The sequence below is a fragment of the Sphaerodactylus townsendi genome, linkage group LG12, assembly GCF_021028975.2.
Source record: "Sphaerodactylus townsendi isolate TG3544 linkage group LG12, MPM_Stown_v2.3, whole genome shotgun sequence".
Lineage (NCBI taxonomy): Eukaryota > Metazoa > Chordata > Lepidosauria > Squamata > Sphaerodactylidae > Sphaerodactylus > Sphaerodactylus townsendi.
The window spans coordinates 28,741,953-28,762,962 of record NC_059436.1 but is presented as its reverse complement, the minus strand read 5'-3'; the positions used below and the strand labels follow the sequence as shown (position 1 = coordinate 28,762,962).

At 45.3% G+C, this 21,010-nt stretch overlaps 1 protein-coding gene across 3 annotated transcripts in view; it reads left to right on the top strand.

Annotated features, from left to right (window-relative positions):
• KCNIP3 (potassium voltage-gated channel interacting protein 3) overlaps positions 1 to 21,010 on the top strand; it is a 102,711-nt gene that overhangs the window by 45,682 nt on the left and 36,019 nt on the right. The gene's annotated exons all lie outside the window — the stretch shown is intronic.

The window sequence follows — 21,010 nt, the reverse complement described above, 5'->3', positions numbered from 1 at the left end:
GTGGGTTCTCATCTACCTCACTGGACCATGTGGATAATTGCTTCTTGCAACAATAAATAGTGACCGTGTATCTAGCATCTCCTGTCTCTCAAGGATGTCTAGAAGAACTTAGATTGTGACATCACAGCATTCCCCAGGGACCCACTGGCAGGCAGCACTGTGGGGAGAGGAAACACAGAGAGCTATAATGTCACACAGTGAGATAAGTTCTAGCTAGAGGGTAAATCACGCATGGAGAAGTTGTCAATACCTGAAAAATTCCACAGCATCTCTACCACTTTGATACACATTGTTTCCACAAAGCAGCAGAGACTGGCTTGAGAAGATTTGATTAGGTTCCTTATCTGCTTTAGGTCCTGTATTCTGCTTAACCACATTAAACAGTGCTTTGTGAAGGTCTTTCAATTACTGCTAGTTAATAACAATCCAGAATTAAGCTGTTGTCCATTTCCTGTCTGCAAGCCATCTGTCTGGCTGTGGAGAAACCTCCTGCAGAACAGAGCTGGGATCCTTGGCAGATGGTGACTTAGGACACAGGGATACCAAGAGGGCTGCTAAAAGGGAAGAAGTGGTAGGAGGATTAGGAACCCATCTCAGGGGCTGGGGATAAAGAACTGAGGGCTACAGGAGATAGAATACTTTAGGCTGAGTTTGGGGACTGATGGAGCTGCCAGTTGGTGCTGGAGAAGGTGGGAAGTTTTGCATAATGTTTCAAATCAACAAGTCAACATTTGCTGCATGGTAGCAAAATCCCAGGTGTCTGATCACCTTGCCACCTGGAGATCTAATGGCAATAACTAGGACAGAGATGCAGTGGCGTAGCGCCAACGAGGTCAGGTGGGGTGCGACGCCCCTGGCAGGGGCATGGTGGGGGCGTGGCAGGAAGTTTCAGGGGCATTCCAGGGTGGGGTGGGGGTGGACAACGCCGGGGCAGTTCCCCCTCGCTCCGCCCCTGGTCCCACCCACATTGGCACCATTTTCCTTGCCTTACTCCTCCATACAGAAAAGGGCTAGAGACTGTTGAACAGATAGCTGGTGATTCAGGGGATCTAGTAAATTGTGGTAATAAAGATTTTTGAGCTGTAGTGATCAGGCAATCACTGATTTTTTTTTTAAGCCTGAAAAATGCATTTTGGCGAGGTGGAGTTGGCAGGGTGGGAAGTCGCCACGCGTGATTGAGGCCAGAGAAGTGCAGGGATACCTGCCAAGTGGCCAGTCTACTGGCACTGTAAACCCATCTGCGTTTGCAGCAGCGAGAGTTGCATAGAGAATTGTTGCTGTGTAAAAGCAGCTGGAGAGGACCTCAGAGACACAGAGACACTCTCACAGATATAGACATAGTTCTGAACCACCTCACCTCTTCTGTTTACTCTTCCCTCTCTGATAATAATACTGAGCATTCGTATAGCACATTCCAATGTTTTGCGAACATACGTACACATTCTGGCAGTAATTTTACAACATAAGGAAGGCCTCTGCACTTTTCCTGAGTGATAGGATTAAAAAATGCCTTTCCTAGGACAATCTCTGCTATTTAAAAAAATATAAAATGTTGTTGGTTAATCTAAAAGCTCCAACAACCATTCTTTAGAAGTAAAAAATTGGCAAGCCTCTGCAGTTGTGGAATTTTGCTTTCTTCCACGGGAGGGCAGTGCTGCACGTAGTCAGCAACCGCACGGTGTTGGCTCTGCATTTGGCAGTGGCCACCGGGACATCATGTAACTCAGTCTGAAAATTATTTTTAGCAGTAGCAAGTGCACAAGACTCCGCATCCCAGTGCAAATGATGGTGCTGTTCCTTGTGTTAGGCAGCATTCTGTTTAGAATTAAGCTTCCTGTTGATAAGCAGGATCTATTGTGGAGCTGCATAGTATGGTAACTGCAGATGGTGAGAATTTCTCTGATACCTGCTCTCCTTTCCCGAAGTGGCTGATTTGTATTCTTGAATAGAAGAGGCAAACTTCTTGCTTAAGAACACATATGAAAGAGCGATCGTTTTCTCCAAAGTGTCCAGACTAGTGGGAATAATGCTAGGGCATATTTACACAATTGGCAAGCCAGAAAATTTGACCTCCTTTCTTCCCAGGGAAAACTGGGAATTATGGTCCGGGGTGTGGGGAGTATCAAAGAATTCAAGTCATTCCTCTCACCGGACTACAATTCCCAAGAGTCTTTGGGGAAAACATGATAGTTGAAGAGATGGTTAAATATCTGGTGATAGCTTTCTGAAGCTGCTGCAAAACTAGCAGCAGCTCCTTCAAAGTTAAGGAAAGAAGCAAAGGCCCTTTTCACTAGTGAAATGATGTTTGGATTCAGTCCCTGGTTTTAAGCTTTTGTTTGGTTTATGAATCTAACTCAAGAGCCAGTGGCTCTCCTTCAGCCCGGTTTACCTTATATGGCTGCAGGACTCTTGACAGTGCAATTCTGAGCAGGTTTACACCAGGCTATGATTTGTGGGCTTAAACTGGAGTAACCCTATTGGTAACCTCCAAGTGGGGTTTGGAGACTTCTCAGAATGACCACTTGTCTCCAAACTACAGAGATCAGTCCCTCAAGAGAAAATGGCTGCTTTGAAGGGTGGATTTGATTGGCTTGCTTAGGTCCTTCCCTTCTCCAGACCCTACCATTTCCAGGTTTCACCCCCCAAATCTCCAAAAACTTCCCAAACCAGAACTGACAACTCTACCCTGCATAGAACTGCCTATAAAATGCTACTCTGGGAGATCTTTAGAAGTAAAAAATTGGCACGCCTCAGCTGTTGTGGAATTTTGCTTTCTTCCACGGAAGGGCAGGATGGAAATATAATTTTTTAAAAATGAACAGTAATGCTGTTAGCCCATCAGGTTCAAATCCGAATGCTGTCACACCCTTAGTGACCCAGCTTTGAAAACCCCCAGAGCCCAAAACCTAATCAGTGATTCAAGAGACTTAAAAGTATAGATATTTGCTTGAGCTGTATCAGAAAAGAAATAGACAGAAACAAACATACTTCCAGGACAAACTTTCTAAAAGAAAACAAATGAAGTGAAACAAACAGACTTTGCCTATCACAAAGAGTTTCTGACAAACTTTACCTAAGAAACTTCCTTTTTTGCTGTAAAGAGCAAGAAGGCAGAAATACGGCTTATTGGCTGTTTGCTTCAGCAGGAGCCCAAAGACCTCCTATCAGGCCAGGGCCAAGCCCAGCGGCATTTTGACTCCAGGGCCAGGGTGCAAGAACTGAACTGGGACTTCAGCTTTTCCACAGTTCTATCAATCATCGCTACATCATCACATGATAGCTGACATCATTTTAACCCAATCTCTTTCAGGCCAAGCCCGTTCATACTTCTACACACTTCCACACGCAAGAAAATCACGGGAACTTGCTATAGCCTTGGAGCGGAAAGCGTGATGTCACTGTAGAGCAGCCAAAAAGACATCTGCCGCTTTGTAACCCTTCTGCATTCAAAGACAAGTCAGAGCCTCTAACGTTATTGTAGAACTGCATTCAATGCAGAGGTGGGATCCAGCAGGTTCTCACAGGTTCCCGAGAGTAGGTTACTAATTATTTGTGTGTGCTGAGAGGGGGGTACTAATTGGTGATTTTGCCACGTGATTTTTGCCTTAGCAGTAGCGCGCAGAACTTGAAGCAGTCTAGCAGGAGGTTCACTGGCATGCGTGGCAGCCTGCGCCTGCGTGCATTTGTTTCCAGCCCAAGGACCGGCACAGCGGCTGCGTCCTTGCCACAGCTCCGCCCAGGAATGCCCTTCCCCCGGAATGCCGGCCACGTACCCGTCGTGCCCCGCCCAGCCCCATTGGTGCTACGCCACAGTTTGAATCTCACCACCATGGGAACCTGTTACTAAAATTTTTGGATCCCACCACTGATTCAATGCTGTTAATGTTGACCACACACTAACTTCTTATACAAAATATATGACACATATCTTTTTTGCAGAATGCTGTCTCTGCTCTATCAATGCTGGGGACATGTTTATATTTTGGTTAAGAGTTTTATGCCTTCTATTATACCCCCATTGAAGTTCCTTCCCTCCCCAAACCCCACCCCCCTCAGGTTCCAGCTCTACAATATCTAGACATTTTCCAGCTGGCAACCTGATTCATTGTCCATTTGGTGAAGCCAGTCTCATTGCAAGATGTGGTGAGCCATGGTTCCTTTTGAGCTGGAGCAAGGGAGCCACACACATTGTGTTTGGAAAGAACATGATGTTTTGTGGAAGTGAATTGGGGAAGAATGGGAGAGAAAAAACTCCAGAAGGCATCAAACATGAACCATGTAGGTTTATAGGGTAATGCTCCCTTTGTTTGCCTGGTTTCCTTCAAAATAACCAAGGATCAAAAATACAGGTCCTTGGGGAGGGTTGTTGTCAATTCCCTCATGTAATATAATGTTGTGATTGGGGGTTTCCATTAAATACAAATATTCTCCAGTCATCTCTTGCAGTCAATCCAACCCCAACAAGAAGGTAACTCAATTTTTGTCTTGCAGAATCACCTTACAAAACTCCAACAGCTGAAGGGCAAAAATGTGTGAGAAAGGCTCCAGGCTGCAGTTAAATGGCCAGTTAGTCAACTTTAATTGCTCCTATTCATCACTGCAATTCTCATAAGTAAAACAGAAGGGTGGTGATTGGTTTCCTGCACAACTCCCATTCTTTTATCCAGGAGAACTGAGTACAGCCTGCTCAATTGTGCCCTATAGTTCAGACTGGTCCAGCTCCCATTCTGAGACCCCTAAGGGCAGAGGTGTAGTACCAAGGGGACAGGGGGGTGCACGACACACCGGGCAGGCGCCTCCACGAAGGCGTGGCAGGGGCATGGTGTGGCGTTCTGGTGGCTTGGAGGGGCATGTGGCGCGTACGCATTGGGCGCACTTCCCCTCGCTCCTTCCCTGCCTAAGATCTACCATCTCACCCCTGATGTTGTTCTAGATGTTATTGAAGAAATTTTGCTGTCCCTTGCTCCCCCATTCAACCCAGGACTTGGGATTTTGATTTCTCTATTTGGAATATTTATAGGCATGTCTTTCTCCCAAACAAATGAGATCCCAGGATGGCTAATGCAAATAAAACGATTTAAAAGCAAGACAATATAGGAACATCAAGCAATTTAAAAACTAACTTAATAAATAATAATCCCTACCAAAGTACAGTACAACTAAGTGACCTTAACAGCACTGCTAAAATAAGACCTGATTGCAACCCTTGCAGAATTCCAACGGAGCCTTCTTTAATTAATCTGGGAGACTCTGCCGTAGGGCAGCTACTGGAAAAGATGGTGAGTTAGTGGCCGCGGAGCAAAAATTGGCAATCCTTTCCACACGAAACTTTTAAAACATTTTGAGGCAAGAAATAAAACATTTCCCCTATGGAGTTCCATAATATTGTTCTTCCCCCCTTATGTCTCAGCCTCAAAACATTTCAAATGAATCCCCCTCTAAAACAACTCTTCAGCCTGAAACATTTTCAAAATGTCTTCACTTGCTATGCAATCTATTTAATATGTTTTCCTTCTGTGCCATCCCTAGTCCTCTCTGGCACCGTTTTATCATGTCACTGAGATCAGTCCATTCCCCCTTGTCTATTTATTTTAATAATATTTGTGTGTGTGGGGGGGGGGTTAATTTGGGGAGGGGATAAAATCTTTGAAGCATTGATTATAGGAGCTATAGAGAATCAAAGCTAGAAACTTTGAAGCATAAATTCAACAAATAATGCAAAAAACGGAGGAAACACCTAATGGTGGTCATGAATCATTTTGAAGAGGTGAGTGTGGAGAACATCATGCTAAAGTGCAGGGGGGGGGTTTTGAAAACATTTTACAAACATTTTAGATGATTTGTGTGGAAAAGGGTCCTAGAGTGATTTGTGTGGAAAGAGTCCTACAGTGATTTGTGTGGAAAGGGTCCTAGAGTCTCTGACAGGAGATTGTCACAATGGACTGTGTCCCATGCCTAACTAGTTAGGAGGAGGTCACACTGATCAGATTTTGCTGCCTCAGGCACCAGAATCTCTTGGGCAGACACAGGTTGTTTCCCCACTTACCATCGACCACCCTTTGCCACGCGCTACTCTCAGTGCGCATCATTTCTGGCGCGCTCCCGGGCTTCCCCACAACCCGGCGCTCTGCATGGGGTCATCAAAAGGCGCCGTTTTGAGGAGCGCCAGGAATGACACGCACTGAGGGGGCGCGAGAGCGGCAGCATTGGGGCAGCTGCGTTGTCACCGCCCCTGTAGTGGGGAGTGCCGCGGGACCCCGCGCTATTTGGCGAGAGTAGCGCGCAGCAGATGGTAAGTGGGAAACGACCCCAGATTGATCCTTAAATCAGCCATGAAGCTGGTGAACGCCACAGTGAATTTTGGGGGTTGCTCTTCCAACAAACTGTTGAAGGAAGCGTAAAAGTTTTCGATATGCCTGGTAACATTTTTGGAAAGAGGGAGGGTTGCCAGCTCTGAGTTAGGAAATTCATAGAGATCTGGTAGTGGAACTTGAGTAGAGAAAGGACTTAAGCAGAAGCGTACCAGGGGTAAATGGCGCCCGGAGACATATTGTCTCCAGGACGCCCCCCAGGCCCTGCCCTCCCTGATGCCCCAGGCTCCACCCCAATGCCCTCGACCCCGCCCATGTCACCATGGACATGGGCAAGGTCTAGGGTGCCCACCTCCCCCCCACAGACTCCCCCTGCCAGCTGGGCTCCCAGGGAGTGGGGCTTGGGGAGCAGGGAGGGGTGGGACTTCCTGCTCCTGAAGCCCCACCCCCGGCCTCAGTGCTTATAAGAGAAAGTCTCCAAGGCCAGGACCCGGAGGGGAGGTCAGAAGAGACTGCAGGCTACTGGCTGGGAGCCCAGCCGGGGGGGAGGAAGGGAGGGGGGAGTCCAGGGTGAGGTTGAGGGCACTTGGAGGCAGCAGGAAGTTCTGCTGTCTTGTCAGGGGAAAACGAGACAGCAGGACTTCCTGGTCACGTGAGGGGCTGATTTTGCACCCCCCACGTGACCAGAAGAGTGGCGCCCGGGGACAAGGGGTACCCCTTGTCCCTAGGCAGATACGCCACTGGACTTAAGTCAAATGTAATGTCATGAATTTCACCCTCCAAAGCAGCCATTTTCTCCAGGGTAGCGGATCTCTGTAGTTCGGAGATCAGTTGTAATTCTGGGAAATCCCCAGACCCCAACTGGAGGTTGGCAAGCCTACGGAGTCAGGCTTATAGCCCTCTACCCATTTTCCAGCTTGAGTGAGTAGAGGGCTGCAAGCAGATCCCTTCCACCTGCCACTCCAGTCCAATATCCTAACTTGGCCCGTGCTGTTTATTGAACCTCTGTGTTAAGTACATGATTGGCCCAGGTCCAGGGACACAGCTAACACACACCAGTAAACTCAAATAAATATCCACAGCCATTAAAATGGCACAGAGATGAGGGACTGATTGATTGCCTTCGATTGCTCTTACCACAGTGGAATAATACCTGCTTACTCATGCTTTATTAAAAACAGCCTCTTTCCTTTCTCGGCCTTTAATAATTCATGGCACTAATTGTGTAGAAATGCAAACTTTAAAATGCCAACTTAGTGAGTTCCTCCTTCTCTGCGCACCCGTCTGTTCTTCTCTTACTCGCTGATCCATCACCGTTTTTTTGCTCGCTTCCTTTTGACAGTTCCCCTCCTCCACCCATTAGTGGAAAGAAACAAAAGGGGTCCCAAATATCTTTGATTGCATCAGTACTTCACCCCCCTCCCCCCCCACACACACAAACCGAATGATGCAGCTGGATTTCAGCTGGGCCCTGACTCTGCAGATTCAGCCTTGCAAGGCTGAAATAAACCCCTCTCTGATTTTGCTTAAACGTGCAAATCGTTAGAGAATTAAGATGCTTCCACAAGGAGCCCAGACTGATGGATCTGAGTTGTGGTGCAGAAAAAAGGTAATTAGAATGTTGTGACTGCATGGGTTTCCTTGGTCTTTTATTATCTCTCCACCTCTCCTTCAGCAACTGCTAACGGATTTGGGTTGAGTGTGATGATGCAATGAGGGAACATTGAGATAAAAGACCTCTGCCCCTTTAAGGAATGGGCGACCTTTCCTGTATCTCTAGGGCAGAATTGGTTATTTTTCTGAATTATAGAGGTGCACGCTCCTTTGCATCACAGGTGGTTTATTTTTAAAGTCTGGGAAGTAAGAATTATCTATCCACAAAACAGATTTATTTTGGAAGCGACTGCTGCCCTGGCAGTGACTCATACGGAGATAGCATAGCCAGCCTCCTTTGAAGGAAGAAAATGCTGCTGGGCCTCTGTGTCAGGGCTGATTGTCTGATCCAGTTGCCCTTATGCAGCAGAACTTTAGATCCTAGAGAAGACTGGCATTCTATCTATGTGTTAAGGGGCAAGTCCTTAGTGATAATCATTCAGAGTTGCAGCAGTCGTCCTCCATTTCTTATGGCACATTGGCAGTTCTTTTGTAGCATACTCATCTGTCCCAGTCCACAGCTTGGGAAGTACTGCTTTTGGCATAGCCCTGAGAAAAATATGACTTAAGGACCAAGTTCTACAGTTATTTCCTAGTCATACCCCTAGATTAGGTGTCTTCTTCCAGCCCAGCAGGGTTAGAAAACAGAACCACAGTCACCAAGTCAACTGTTTAAACTTTTATCTCATCTTTCCTTTGAGGAACTCAAGAGGAGCATGCACAGTTCTCCTCTCCTGCATTTATCTTCACAATGGCCCTGAGAGGTAGGGTAAGCAGAAACAGAATGACTGACTCAAGGTCACCCAGAAGGTTACATGGCGAGCAGAAATTTGAACCTGACTAGCTCCAAATCTAGTCCAACACTCTAACCACTATATCCTTGCAGCTATAAACCTACCTGCCTGTTTAAAGCACAATCATTCCTTTCACAGTAGCTTTCATTAACATTCTCTTGCATTCAACTTTAAATTGGGCCAGGTTGCTCAACTTTGCATGGGGCCCCTTTTCTGGTAACCTTTTTGAAAGAATGAATGAAAATTCTTGCAGAGCTGAAACAAACTGAACTGGATACAGAAACCCAGCATAGGACATTGATTTTGGGATAGATTGTGTCAAGCATACTGCTCTTTGGAGGGACACAAGGAGCAGAGGTACTATACCATTTCAGGTGTACAGGAGGTGGTGGAAGGAGATTTTCCCCCAACAGGGCATCTGATTGGGTGTGCAGATTAAAAGGCACCATATTAATAGAGTTGCTGCCTGAAGTGTTAAAAACTTACTGTTAGAGAAATCTAAAATTTCTGATCAAGATTCTATGATAGATTGAAGATTCAATCCCCACCCCCTCAAAAAAGCTATATATACACGGAAGAACATTTCTTGTAGTTCTCTTTTTATGCTTCATACTAATGAAAAATTCAAATGATCCTGGTCAATAAGTATACATGTAAATATAGAACACAGGGTGAGGGAGTGGCAAAATGACACAACTGCCCACTTTTGGCCCAGCCAGGGATGACTCTATCATTGGGGGGGGGGGGGGAGCCCAGTGGGGATGTGATGTCATAGAGTCCAGCCTCTCCATTGGTTTCCATTTCCTGCAGGGGAATAGACCTCTGAAGCCTGGAGATCAATCGTAACTCCAGGAGGGCTGCAGGCTCCACACAGCAACTGGCAACCCTAAAACATCCCCTTGTAGCTGTGGTTGGTTTGCATCAATTAGCAGGTAATCTTGTCAGTTCCAGGCTACAGGAAAACCTCACATGCAGCCTCTTTCAAATCAAGCATCTGTTAAAGGCAGAGAAGGAAACCATGATGCCTTCCAGGGGACATTTCTGAAATGCAGCCCATATGCTGTTTCCTTGGTCCCATCTGGAATAGAGGAAGTTCTACCATGAGAGAAGGCAGCTGCCTTAGCTGCAGGCTTTGAAGCACAATTAACAGCACCCAAGTGGGACACTGACCATTTGTACTCATGATGAGATACAACCAGTGGTGGGATCCAAAAATTTTAATAACAGGTTCCGATGGTGGTGGGATTTAAACAGTGGCGCTGCCACACACACGCACCTCCAGTCCCTATTGGGCAGGGAGGTTGCTTTAGTAACCCCTTCTCGGCACTCAGAAAAAAAATTAGTAACCACTTCAAGAAAAAGTGGAGAGAACTGGTTGGATCCCACCTCTGGATACAACCTTCTGGAAAGTTGTCTTGTGCAAATCCCACTGGAATGAACAGAAACTGTGTTAAGTCCCGTCCACCTTACAGTGTTGTGATCAAGGAGGATATAACGGGCTTCTATTTCACATACCTCCCTTTTATGTGTAAACTGTGTAAACTGTAGTTATGTGTAAACTGTAGTTATGAAGTTATGTGTAAACTGTAATTATGAGAAATAATAAAAGCGTGTCTGAGCTACAAATGGAGGCAGGCTTGACTCTCACAGTTCTTGCTCATTCCTGAGAAGAACCATAGTTGTGGCAAGTCTTGTTTCTTCATGGAAATCAAGTTCCCTGGAAACCAAAAACACTGAAATAGCCAAAGGCATGGAAGTACATGGAGCACATTCTCCTTTTAGAAGCTGGCCTAATATGGCCCTCCTGATGCATTCTACCAGATTCTTCACTTGAGGTCTTGGATCAAGCACAAGGCCAACAGTCTGAGGCCGTTTCCGCACGGCCCATTAACGACGGCCTGGGGGCGCTAAAAACGCCGCCCCCAGGCCGCCGTTCGCACAGGCGACCTGACTCTTCTTCCCTCCCCCCAGGGCGGCGTCAAGCCGCCCTAAACAACAACCCTTTAAAGGGTTGTTGTTGGGGAGGGAGTGTCTTCCCGGCGGCGCGGTGCGAACCGCGCCGCCGGGAAGACGCTGTCTCCCGTCTCCGCCCCACTCACGGTGTCCTCCTTGTCGCCTGCGGGGCGTCGCAGCCCCGCCCACACTGTCCTCCGACCTCCAGGGGTCGGAGGGCGAAAGCGTCAGGCGAAGACTCGGCACTTCCCGCAGGTGACGAGGAGGACACTGTGAGTGGGGCGGGGGAGGGCGCAGAGGCGGCTCCGTGCGGAGCCGCCTACCGTCTGCCGGCCTCCCCTTTGCCTGCTCGCACGCTTGCGTGCGAGCAGGCTCCCACCCCCACGCCGGCAGAACTCCTGCCGGCGTGGGGGTGCCTCCTGGCCGTGCAGAAACGGCCTTAGTTCTTAAGATTCCAGGTGCCCTACCTCCACTGTAGATAAGTAATCGTCAGAGCAAGTTGAGATATTGGGAATAACTGAAAGGCAGCTCTGCCCATCTGGGGTGGCATCAACAATGTCTCTGAGACAATGCTCTCCAATCCTTACAAGCAGGGGTGCCAAGAGACATGGAAAAAGATGTGTTGCTCTTTCAAGGAGCAGCGGTGGCAGAGTGGTTAATAGCAGGTGCAATCTAATCTGGAGGAACTGGGTTTGATTCCCTGCTCTGCCACTTGAGCTGTGGCAGCTTATCTGGGGAATTCAGATTAGCCTGTGCACTCCAATCCACGCCAGTTGGGTGACCTTGGGCTAGTCACAGTTCTTCTGAGCTCTCCCAGCCCCACCTACCTCACAGGGTGTTTGTTTGGGGGAGGGAGGGAAAGGAGGTTGTCAGCCCTTTTGAGTCTCTTTACAGGAGAGAAAGGGGGGGTATAAATCCAAACTCCTCCTCCTCCTCCTTCGTATAGAACCTTAACATGTGGAAATGGGCAATTTATGTATTTTGGCAGCATGGCAGTAAATAACACCACCTGATAAATAACATCTCATTAACCATGCCAGAAAGACACTATCGGAAGAAGGGGCCTCATGAGGTGAGGTGATAAGGTGTGCTCTCTCCATTAGAAAATAAAGGAGGTGAAATGGTTAGGTTAGGACCCCCGCCTTCCCAATTTTGTGTAAAACAAATGGTTTGATGGGTGTGTGATAAGTAACAGAAGACGTTTGCTTAAATGAAAATAGATGTCTCTTGAAGGCTAATGGCTGCTGCACACTTTCCAGCATTTCATAGATAAAAATTAGGGATGCAGTTGGATGCTTGTAACAGTCTTGCGCGTGTGGCAAACTGATTTTTAAAAATCATTTAAGAATGCTTAATCACATCTGTAGCACGCTCAGGAACAATTATGATCTTAATAGGTGATTATGCCTTGTAATGCTTTATCATATTTAAGAGTTCCAAATTAACCTCATCAGCTATCGCTGTGAAGCAGCAGGCGGTGCACTCCCAAGTGACTTAGTGCTGACTTGTGGGTAGGTGCGTAGCTGCCTAAAATGCCACCCTGGGCAAGCACAATGGTTTGACCTGCCCCCCAACTCCAGAGGCTTATCTGGTGAACCAGATGTGTTTCTGCAATCCCACATTCCTGCTAGGTGACCTTGGGCTAGTCACAGTTCTCTCTGAACTCTCTCAGCCCCACCTACCTCACAAGGAGTGGGAAGAAGAAAAGAAAGGAGCTCGTAAGCCACCCTCAGTCACCTTGCATGAGAGAAAGGTGGGGTATAAATCCAAAACTCTTCTTCTCCTGAAAGATATGATATTTGTCATTCATATTCATTCTTGTGTAAGACCCACCCCATTCCAAAACTATGTTAAGTCTTTAGTTCAGTGCTCTCTATTCTCAAGGCAACTGAGCCAGTAAAACAGAGTCTTAGTCCCTGGAAAATCATTTGCTGCCATCCCCTTCACATATGTAGTTATGTTAACATTTCATCTATCTTTCTAGTTAGTATAACACAACCTTTTAAAAGAACCACATCTGGTTTTGAACTGAACCACATTTGCTTCTAGGTTCAAAGGCTGCAGAACCCAGCTGTAAAAGGTTTACCACTGCTTGAGGAAAGAGAACAGCATGAAATGCTATTAAGAGGGACTTGCAGTCGGTTTTCTTGGTCTCAGTGTGGATCGCCTCTGAAGTTGAAGGGAACTACTTTCCTGGGGTGATGTGAAGTGGGTGGGTGGGTGGAGGGAAAGGTGCTTCTGAAAATTAGAATTCTGTGCACAGGGAACTCTGTATTCCAGGAGGCTTTAAAAGAACAAAAAGGTGAACTGGACAAGGACAGGCAGCAGCAGATGGAATGAACAAATTTTGGATAAGATTCAGCTAATTATCAGAACTGTACACAGCTCACCCCGACTCAGCTATAAGAGCTTCTTAATGATGCATTCACCACCTTATAAATCATTCCCCACCTCTCCCTGCAGTAGTCCTTTGAAGGCAATGAAGGGCAGGTGGCGACTCAACCGATGGCTTCCCAGTGTTAAGAGCGGATAGTTGTGAAGCTCTGGGATTTCCTCTCACTTCAAGATAGGGTTGCCTACTCTGGATTCAGAAGTTCCTGGAGGTTCGGGGGCAGAGTTTGGGGAGGGATATCAGTGGGCAATAATGCCATAGAGCAGGGTTGGCCAACCTATGGCGCCCCAGATGTTCATGGACTACAATTCCCATCAGCATGGGCATGCTGGCAGGGGCTGTTGGGAATTGTGGTCCATGAACATCTGGGGCGCCATAGGTTGGCCACCCCTGCCATAGAATCAACCCTCCAAGGTAGTCATTTGCTCCAGGGGAAATGGAGAAATCCTCCATCCTCCAGTTTGGGGCAGCTCAGCACTTTTGAGAGCTGCATTGATAGAACACAGAATCAGAGTTTTACTTTACTTTTCAGCATGTGTAGAAAACACAGCTTTGCTCAGTTTCTACCATCCTTACTTCTGTGCTGGGCTGTTTTCCTTGTTTTCAAGGCACTGATGTTGCTTAGTGTCCTTACAGGTAAACAGAGAGGCCAAGAAAAATCCATTCATTGCACATCCTCACCCTGTGTCATTAAGTAAAAGGGCTGCAAAAGGGTCAGAAGTTTTAGGCAGGAGTGGAATTGTAGTCCATATGGGGTCAAATGTTCCCGGGCAGTGACCATTTAGTCACATGGGGAGTGGAAAATCACCCCCACACCCCTCCTCCTTCCCACTGGGTCCATACACTGATTTGAAGACTTGGTGCAAAAAAAGTTGTTAGGTCATGGTGGGGGAGGGCAGCCATCCATACCGGGGGGGTTGGGGGCAGGGGCAGAAAACTCAGATTTTGCACTGGGCTACATTTTCCCTAGATATGCCTCTGGTTTTAGGTTATGCTCCTAAGTAGTGCAAAGGCTTTTTTCTTTTCTTTTGTTGTTGTTATAACTGTTGTGCTTTATGGCTCCTTGGCAGAGTGCTTTCAATTTCTTCCTGTTTGTTGCTATTCTATGCTGTACTTACTAGATATACTAGAGGTTGTATATACATCATGTAAATGTTTGTTTTCATTTAACCATGCAAACTTCTGTCTGGATTTTATTAATAGCTTATTTTTCTAGTAAATGAAGATTTTATCAAAGCACCGTTGTTGCGTTGTTGTGAGTGTGAACAACTAATATCAATACACATCTCTATCCCTACAAAATACATGTTTGCCACATTTTGCACCTTGATCATGGAGACAGATTTGCTAATGGTGACACTGCGCTCCCCCCCCCCCATTTTATCCTTTATTTTGAAGGTCACCTGGTAATCTTAGCAGCCAAGCTGGGGAGGGAATTGATCTCAAGCCTCCCTTGTAAATCCAAATGCTCTCTAGCCACTTACAAAGCACTAATTTGATATGTATTCTTGAGGTGCAGTGACAACCTGAGATGATAGCTCTGCAAAAAAAAAAAGGAATTGGGAATGTTTACCTAGTTTGAGTGTGGATGTAGTGATTTGGCATCAAGATAAAGGGCACTTTCGCACATGCAGAATAATGCACTTCCAATCCCCTATCAATGCACTTTGCAGCCGGATTTGACGGTGCGAATTAGCAAAATCCACTTGCAAACAATTGTGTGAGGGGATTGAAAGTGCATTATTCTGCATGTGTGAAAGTGCCCTTAATATTCACATCGCAAAATTAAAATTTAACATTCACTTTTGAACTGTGTGTATTCTGATTTTCCCTGCCCAATGAAGGCTGCTTTCTGTCGAACTCTGCTACAAAATTGTCAGACATCAGAGGGATGCAAGGCAGCAAAATATTTGCATCTTGGGGATTTGTTTCAGAGGCAGTCTATGCTTTCTTGCGCCCTTTCTTCCAGCTGAAAAGCCTGAGAAAACACAGTGATACTGAATGAGCAGTAAGTGGAGGAACCCCCTGGTAAGCTGTTGGCTGCCTATTTGCCCTGCGGACTGCTGGTACTGCTTGTCAGTTTGATCTGTGACCACAACCGGGTGCTTTTGCCAGCACATGGTGGTGAGGAAGAAGAATTTGTGTGCAGAGAGATGGGTAGATTGAGTAAAGAGGAGTGATTGCTGTACGGTCCATTTTCCCCCAGTGGCTTTCTCTGCTCACTTCTGAATGTAGCTGTGGCTGTGGCTGATCAAAAGCCAGTCTTCTCCCTCCTGTGGCTAATCTTGTACAAGAGTCTGTAGGCTCCAATTTCCACCTCTCTCTCCCTCTCTCTCTCTCTCCCTCTCTCTGTGCTTAGGGAGGGGTTTTTGTATAAAGAGCTAACTTGAGGAACAATTTCCTGGGGTTTGGAGACAAATGGCGTTTTTGCTCAAAGCTGCTGCCTCCAATTGCCGGTTTGTTCTAGTTCAAAAATTCGTTTGACCAAAGATAATAACTGGGAGGCAGAGTGGAGAAATGAGTGTGTAGACCACAGTGAACAATGGTTCCACTATATCACCTTTAAGTCCCTTATCAACAATCTGCTAACTGTACTGCAGTGATGGAATACACACATTGGGATTTGATAAGTAAAACAGAGTTGCTTTTGAAGTGCCAAACTGGTCAGCAAAACTGCCAAGAAGCCCTGCAGGGGCGGCTTGTAGCAAATGGCCAATTTTTCATCATAAACATTCTGAGCCCCATATTGGACTTAAACAAGCAGAGCCCAGAAGAATCTGAGCTCTGAAGGAATCTGGAGGACATTGGTCAGTCTGAGCTAGAAGGGCAGCCCAGGATGGATTGGAGTGTAATCTGCCAGCACTGGCAGTTCATGGGCAGAGTCCTTGAGTTCTAAATTATATAAGATATTTAAACTCAGCATTGATTACATGGCATTACACAGTTTTATCACTTAAAACAGTAAAGTAGTAACTATTCGGCAAATCCTAACTCAAGGTTTGCAATGACATTCCTTGCTTACAGTTTAAATGGGTGACAATTAAGCAACCTCTGAGGCACCTGCACCATCAGCCAGGATATTTCTAATTTTTTTCCCCTTCATTTCATTGGAAGAGGTTTCATCTGTCTGTTTTTAGCAAAATGCATCCAATAAGCATGTACCTTACTGAATGAATGAAAAAGATGAAGGCTTGTGAGGGGGCTTCCAGCAGGCTGTCTGAGCACCCTGCAGGTTGTCAAGGGCCATTCACTAAACTGATTGGTCATCCCTGCTAATGCATCATGGATGGGGAAGAATGGAGGCCTCAGCCTTTTATCCATTTAAACATCTTTAATATTTTACATTGAGAGAAATAGGGATCAATGTCTTGTTTATTGAGCAGCATTCAGGGGGAAGTTGGTTGATGTCTTTGCTCCCTTTCTTCTCCGGCCAAAGCAGAATTCTCAGAGGAGGGAAACAAATGACAGAGACAAAAAGAATAAACTTTCAGCAAATCTGTCTGATCTGGGGTAAGAAATGGGGATATTCTGCAATAATCTCAGATTGGTAGAGAAATAGCCATTGTTATTCTTGAGCTTTTTACCCTGGATGTGGAGCTGCGTAGAGACAACTCTGAGATATTTTTCCATGATGGATTCTGCAACCAGTAACACAGTCGAATGCAGTATATTTGACAGCTGCTGTATCCACATTCCACAAATTTTCCATCTATGGGATGCACAACCTAGCATGAATTCCATTGGGTACAAGATGCAGAATCGTCGAACACAATAATAGTTCAGTTTTGAGCACTGAGCTCTTAACCAGAGTATGTATTTTAGAAGTCTTCTTTTTTTTTAAAAAAAACCCTCTTTCCATCCCACCCCATCTCTCACCCCCTTTTTACTTGCTTCAGAAAGAACTGTTGACACAAGTAAATAAAGGAAGATTACTAAAATATTTATTTCCTTGACACTCAAACCTTTGTTGTGCTTAATTAATCTGCTTTCTGCATCCTTTGGGATGGTTTTGTCTGAATTCTTTTCACAGTGATTATTTTTTTTTCAGTGTGAAACAGCAAATGTCCTGGTGGGGACAGTTCCCCAGTTCTGGTAGGGGCAAGCCCATCCTGATGGAATCTGCAAAAAGTCAGCTTAACTGGACAAGCAACCATAAGTGGTCATGGGAGTTTAGGGTTGCCAATTCTGGCTTAAGAAATTTCTGGAGATTTGAGGGAGGTGTTTAGGGAGGTCAGACTATGGAGATGGGAGGACATTCAATGAGCTGTGATTTATGGGTTTTATGTTGTAGCACGTCCTGAGACCTTCAGGTATAGGGTGAGATAAAAATACATACGAATAAACAAATAGAGTCCACCTTCCAAAGCTGCCATTTTTTTTCAGGGAAAATGAATGCTTAGTCGAAAGAGCAATAATAATTCCAGGATTCCAGGCCCTTCCTGGAATTTGGCAGCCTGAGGAGGCAGAAAGTAGGATTTTCCTTCCTAGAAAGTAGGATGCAAGTCTCATGTTTTCAGAGTAACTTCAGCATACATTTTCATCAGTGTTAGCTGCTTGTTTGGATACATAGCTTCCCCTATAAAGTTGTGGGAAATCCTGAGTGTGATGCAGCTTCTTTGACTGCAAAATGCTTGCGCAGGCTCTTATGCAGGAGCATGCCACCCAAGGGGACATATGGGGTCAAATGTTCCTGGACTGCAGCTATTTAGTCACATGGGGGCAGAAAATCCTCCTTTCCTCAGATTTGTGAGTTGGGGCATGTTCTATAATGTGATGGTGACTTTGAGATGACCTGGTACAAAAAAATGTTTGGGGTGGGAGGCAGAAAACTCCGATTTTGTACCGGGCTACATTTTTCCTAGATACGCCTCTGCTCATATGTAGTATAGTTTAGTAGGAGACAGCATAATAGAAAACTATTGTGACCTGTATGTATTTTAGAGATTATTTGCACAATGTGGTTTTTTTAAAAAAACAATGATCTTCTCACCCATTACATGAGAACTTGTTCAAAGCAGAAGACGGGTGCATTTCAAGAATTCATCAAAATGCAACTTATCTCCCTCCACCCCTGTCTAGCACGGGAGGGAATTAATCTGTATACTTTGTTTTGCCGCTGTGTTAAGTATCCTGCGGAACGACTTGTCACATGACAGCTCATCGGGAGAGGGCGCCTTCCATCTATCTTGAAAAGAAAGAGTTTTTTAAAGGAGTGAATTGGATTTATGGCAGCTGTTCTGCAAATTGCTTTTTAAAAAATGTGTGACTTTTTCCATCATTGCTGAGGTTAAGAATGGGATTGAGTCTACCACTCAGTCGGCACTTAAAATGAATAATTAAAAAACCACTGCATAATAGAAATAGATAAGGGACATAAACCTTCTGAGCCACAGGACATAAACCAAAGTTCCCTTATCTTCTCTGGATGAATTATTGAGGTTTTTCACACTTTTCCCATGAGCACTGGAGGCAAAAATGCTTACATCTATAAGGGTCCATCAAACTGATTCTCAAGGGCAATTGGGTTTTTTCCCCTTTTGCTTTCATGCAAGAGTGGTAAGAGTTATGGTATTATAAGGTGTTGAGTGATTTGTTTTGAAAATCCCATTATGTCCACATTCTAAAAATTTAAAGGGGAGGAGTGGTTAGAGCAGACCAGAACAGTAAGAGGGACCAGGAGTGATCTGAGCCAGTTGAGCCACAGCTAGCAGGAGGGTACAAACCTCCAAGTAGGTTCTAGCGATCTCCTGGGATTACGATTGATCTTCAGGCCACAGAGAAAATGGCTGCTTTTGGAGGTTGGATTCTACAACGTTATACCCTACTAAAAACTCCTCCCCAAGTCCAGCCTTCCTCAGACCCTACACCCAAATCTCCAGGAATTTCCCATTCTGAAGTTGGCAAGCTGTACTGGTGCTCATCTTGGTCCTGGCTGCCAGCAGGGTTCCCCCAGAGTAGCCAGCCAGAATCTTTCCTGATATATGTAAGGAGAGCAAAGTTCAAGAACCGGCACTGTCATGTTAATGAAACTAAAAGCACACCAATCGGCAGGAGCCACTCCATGATTCCAGTCAGATCTTTGGCTAAGCTCCCAAATTTGCTGAGCCAGCAGCCACCAAATGCAGGCAAGTTGTGCAGGAGCCTTCTGACCTTTCCACAATTACATGTTCCCACAGTGGTTTACAACAGCCCGAAAAGCATCACTGGAGTGGGAATGGAGGCTAGCGGTACTACACTTTCTAAGTAACTCAATATAGCGCAGGAAGCATCTGCAGAATGTGATGCCCTTAGTAGAGGAAGAAAATTGCAAACAAATTCTCTTTTAACATCAGGCATATGTATTTAGAAATATTTATATTCTCCCTTTTGGTTGATAATAGCCTCTGAGGCAGCTAAATCTCAGGTTGCCCTTTAGATTCCAAAAATATATCTCCGTGGATCCCAAGAATATGGGGGCTGGGGCAGAATCAGGCTAAGTGGGGCCAAGGGAAATCTGTGAGGGGAGTACAAGAGGATCCAGAGGGAAAATGGAAGAGCTGCATCACTAATTTGTGGGTCCTGGGGACAGCCAGCCAGGATCTGGAACTGACTAGATTTTCAGACCTCCAGTGTTGATTGCCTGACTGAACATAATGTTACCAGTTTGCAGGTTCCAAAAGTAAGTCATTAAGTCCCTTTGTGTTATGGTGTATAAGCTTTGGAGTTTCATCAGGCTGGGAGGGTATAAAAGTAGGAGAGAGAAAAAGTTGAACACGATGAAAATGCCCTTAGTCTGCAGCTTCTAGACTATGTTACAGACTTAGGGTGATTTCACACAGGTTGTATAATGCACTTTCAATGCACTTCATCAATCACTTGCTGGTGGATTTTGCCCCTTTCACACCGTAAAATCCATTTGCAAAATGAATTGAAAGTACATGGTGATGTGTGCAAACAGGTATCTGGATACACCAAAGACTCCTGGAACAGGGAAGTGAAAAACCAGCCATACTTTTATTGAGACTGTTGAAGTTGCCAGTTTTATTAGTAAACTACTGTTTGGTTAGCAAAGCTTGTTTTCAAATGAAATCAGTGTATTCATTTCTGTTATTAAAAACCTGGGTAGCTTGCCTCTCCAAATCTCCCCCATCTCTGATTAATAGTAGAGTACACTAATGAGAACCAAAGTTTAATGCCATAAAAATTCAGCAGCAACCCCGAGGCCACAATGCCAATTCAGCACCAATTGGCAGGAATTGGCATTATTCTCTTCAGAAAGCAACCAGAGGAGAAATACTCCAAATGTGGATAGCTCTAGAAATACCATGTGAACAGCTCTAGAAATGAAGAGGGAATCTGGAATATATCATTTGTGTTGGGAAGAGGAATAATTATTCCTTCTCATTTTCCTCAGCTACTAGATAAGGTCAGCCCCTGAAGAGAATCTTACCAGCCATGAAAATGCATGCCACTGAAACAGATATCAAGCTACATAAATCTGAGTGTTAAATGCTTTTGTTATTATTCTGCTCTCCATAAGGTGTTTTTTATTGGTTTGTTTTGGTTTCAAAAACATGGCTTTCCTCCTCCCTGTCCCAAGGGGAAAGATATTTGCACATGCTCAAAAGCACTGTGTTCTTACACTGATTTTTTTAGGAAGAAGGGAAGGACACTTTGCTCATGCACAGAAACATATCCTTAAGCTTTAAAAAAAATCCTAATGTTTCTCTCAGGGAAAAGCATTGTTCATATGTTCTGAAGCATTCTGCTGGAAGTTCCAGAAATTTTAAGAAAAGAGCAGACCCAGCTCTCAGTTCTACGATGAACTCACAAAGGAGGAACTTGGAAACATAAACAAACCGGCAGAAACAGAGCCCTCGTTTGTATATGAAAGCATCAGCGCTGCTTTTCCGAAGGGCACTTGCGGC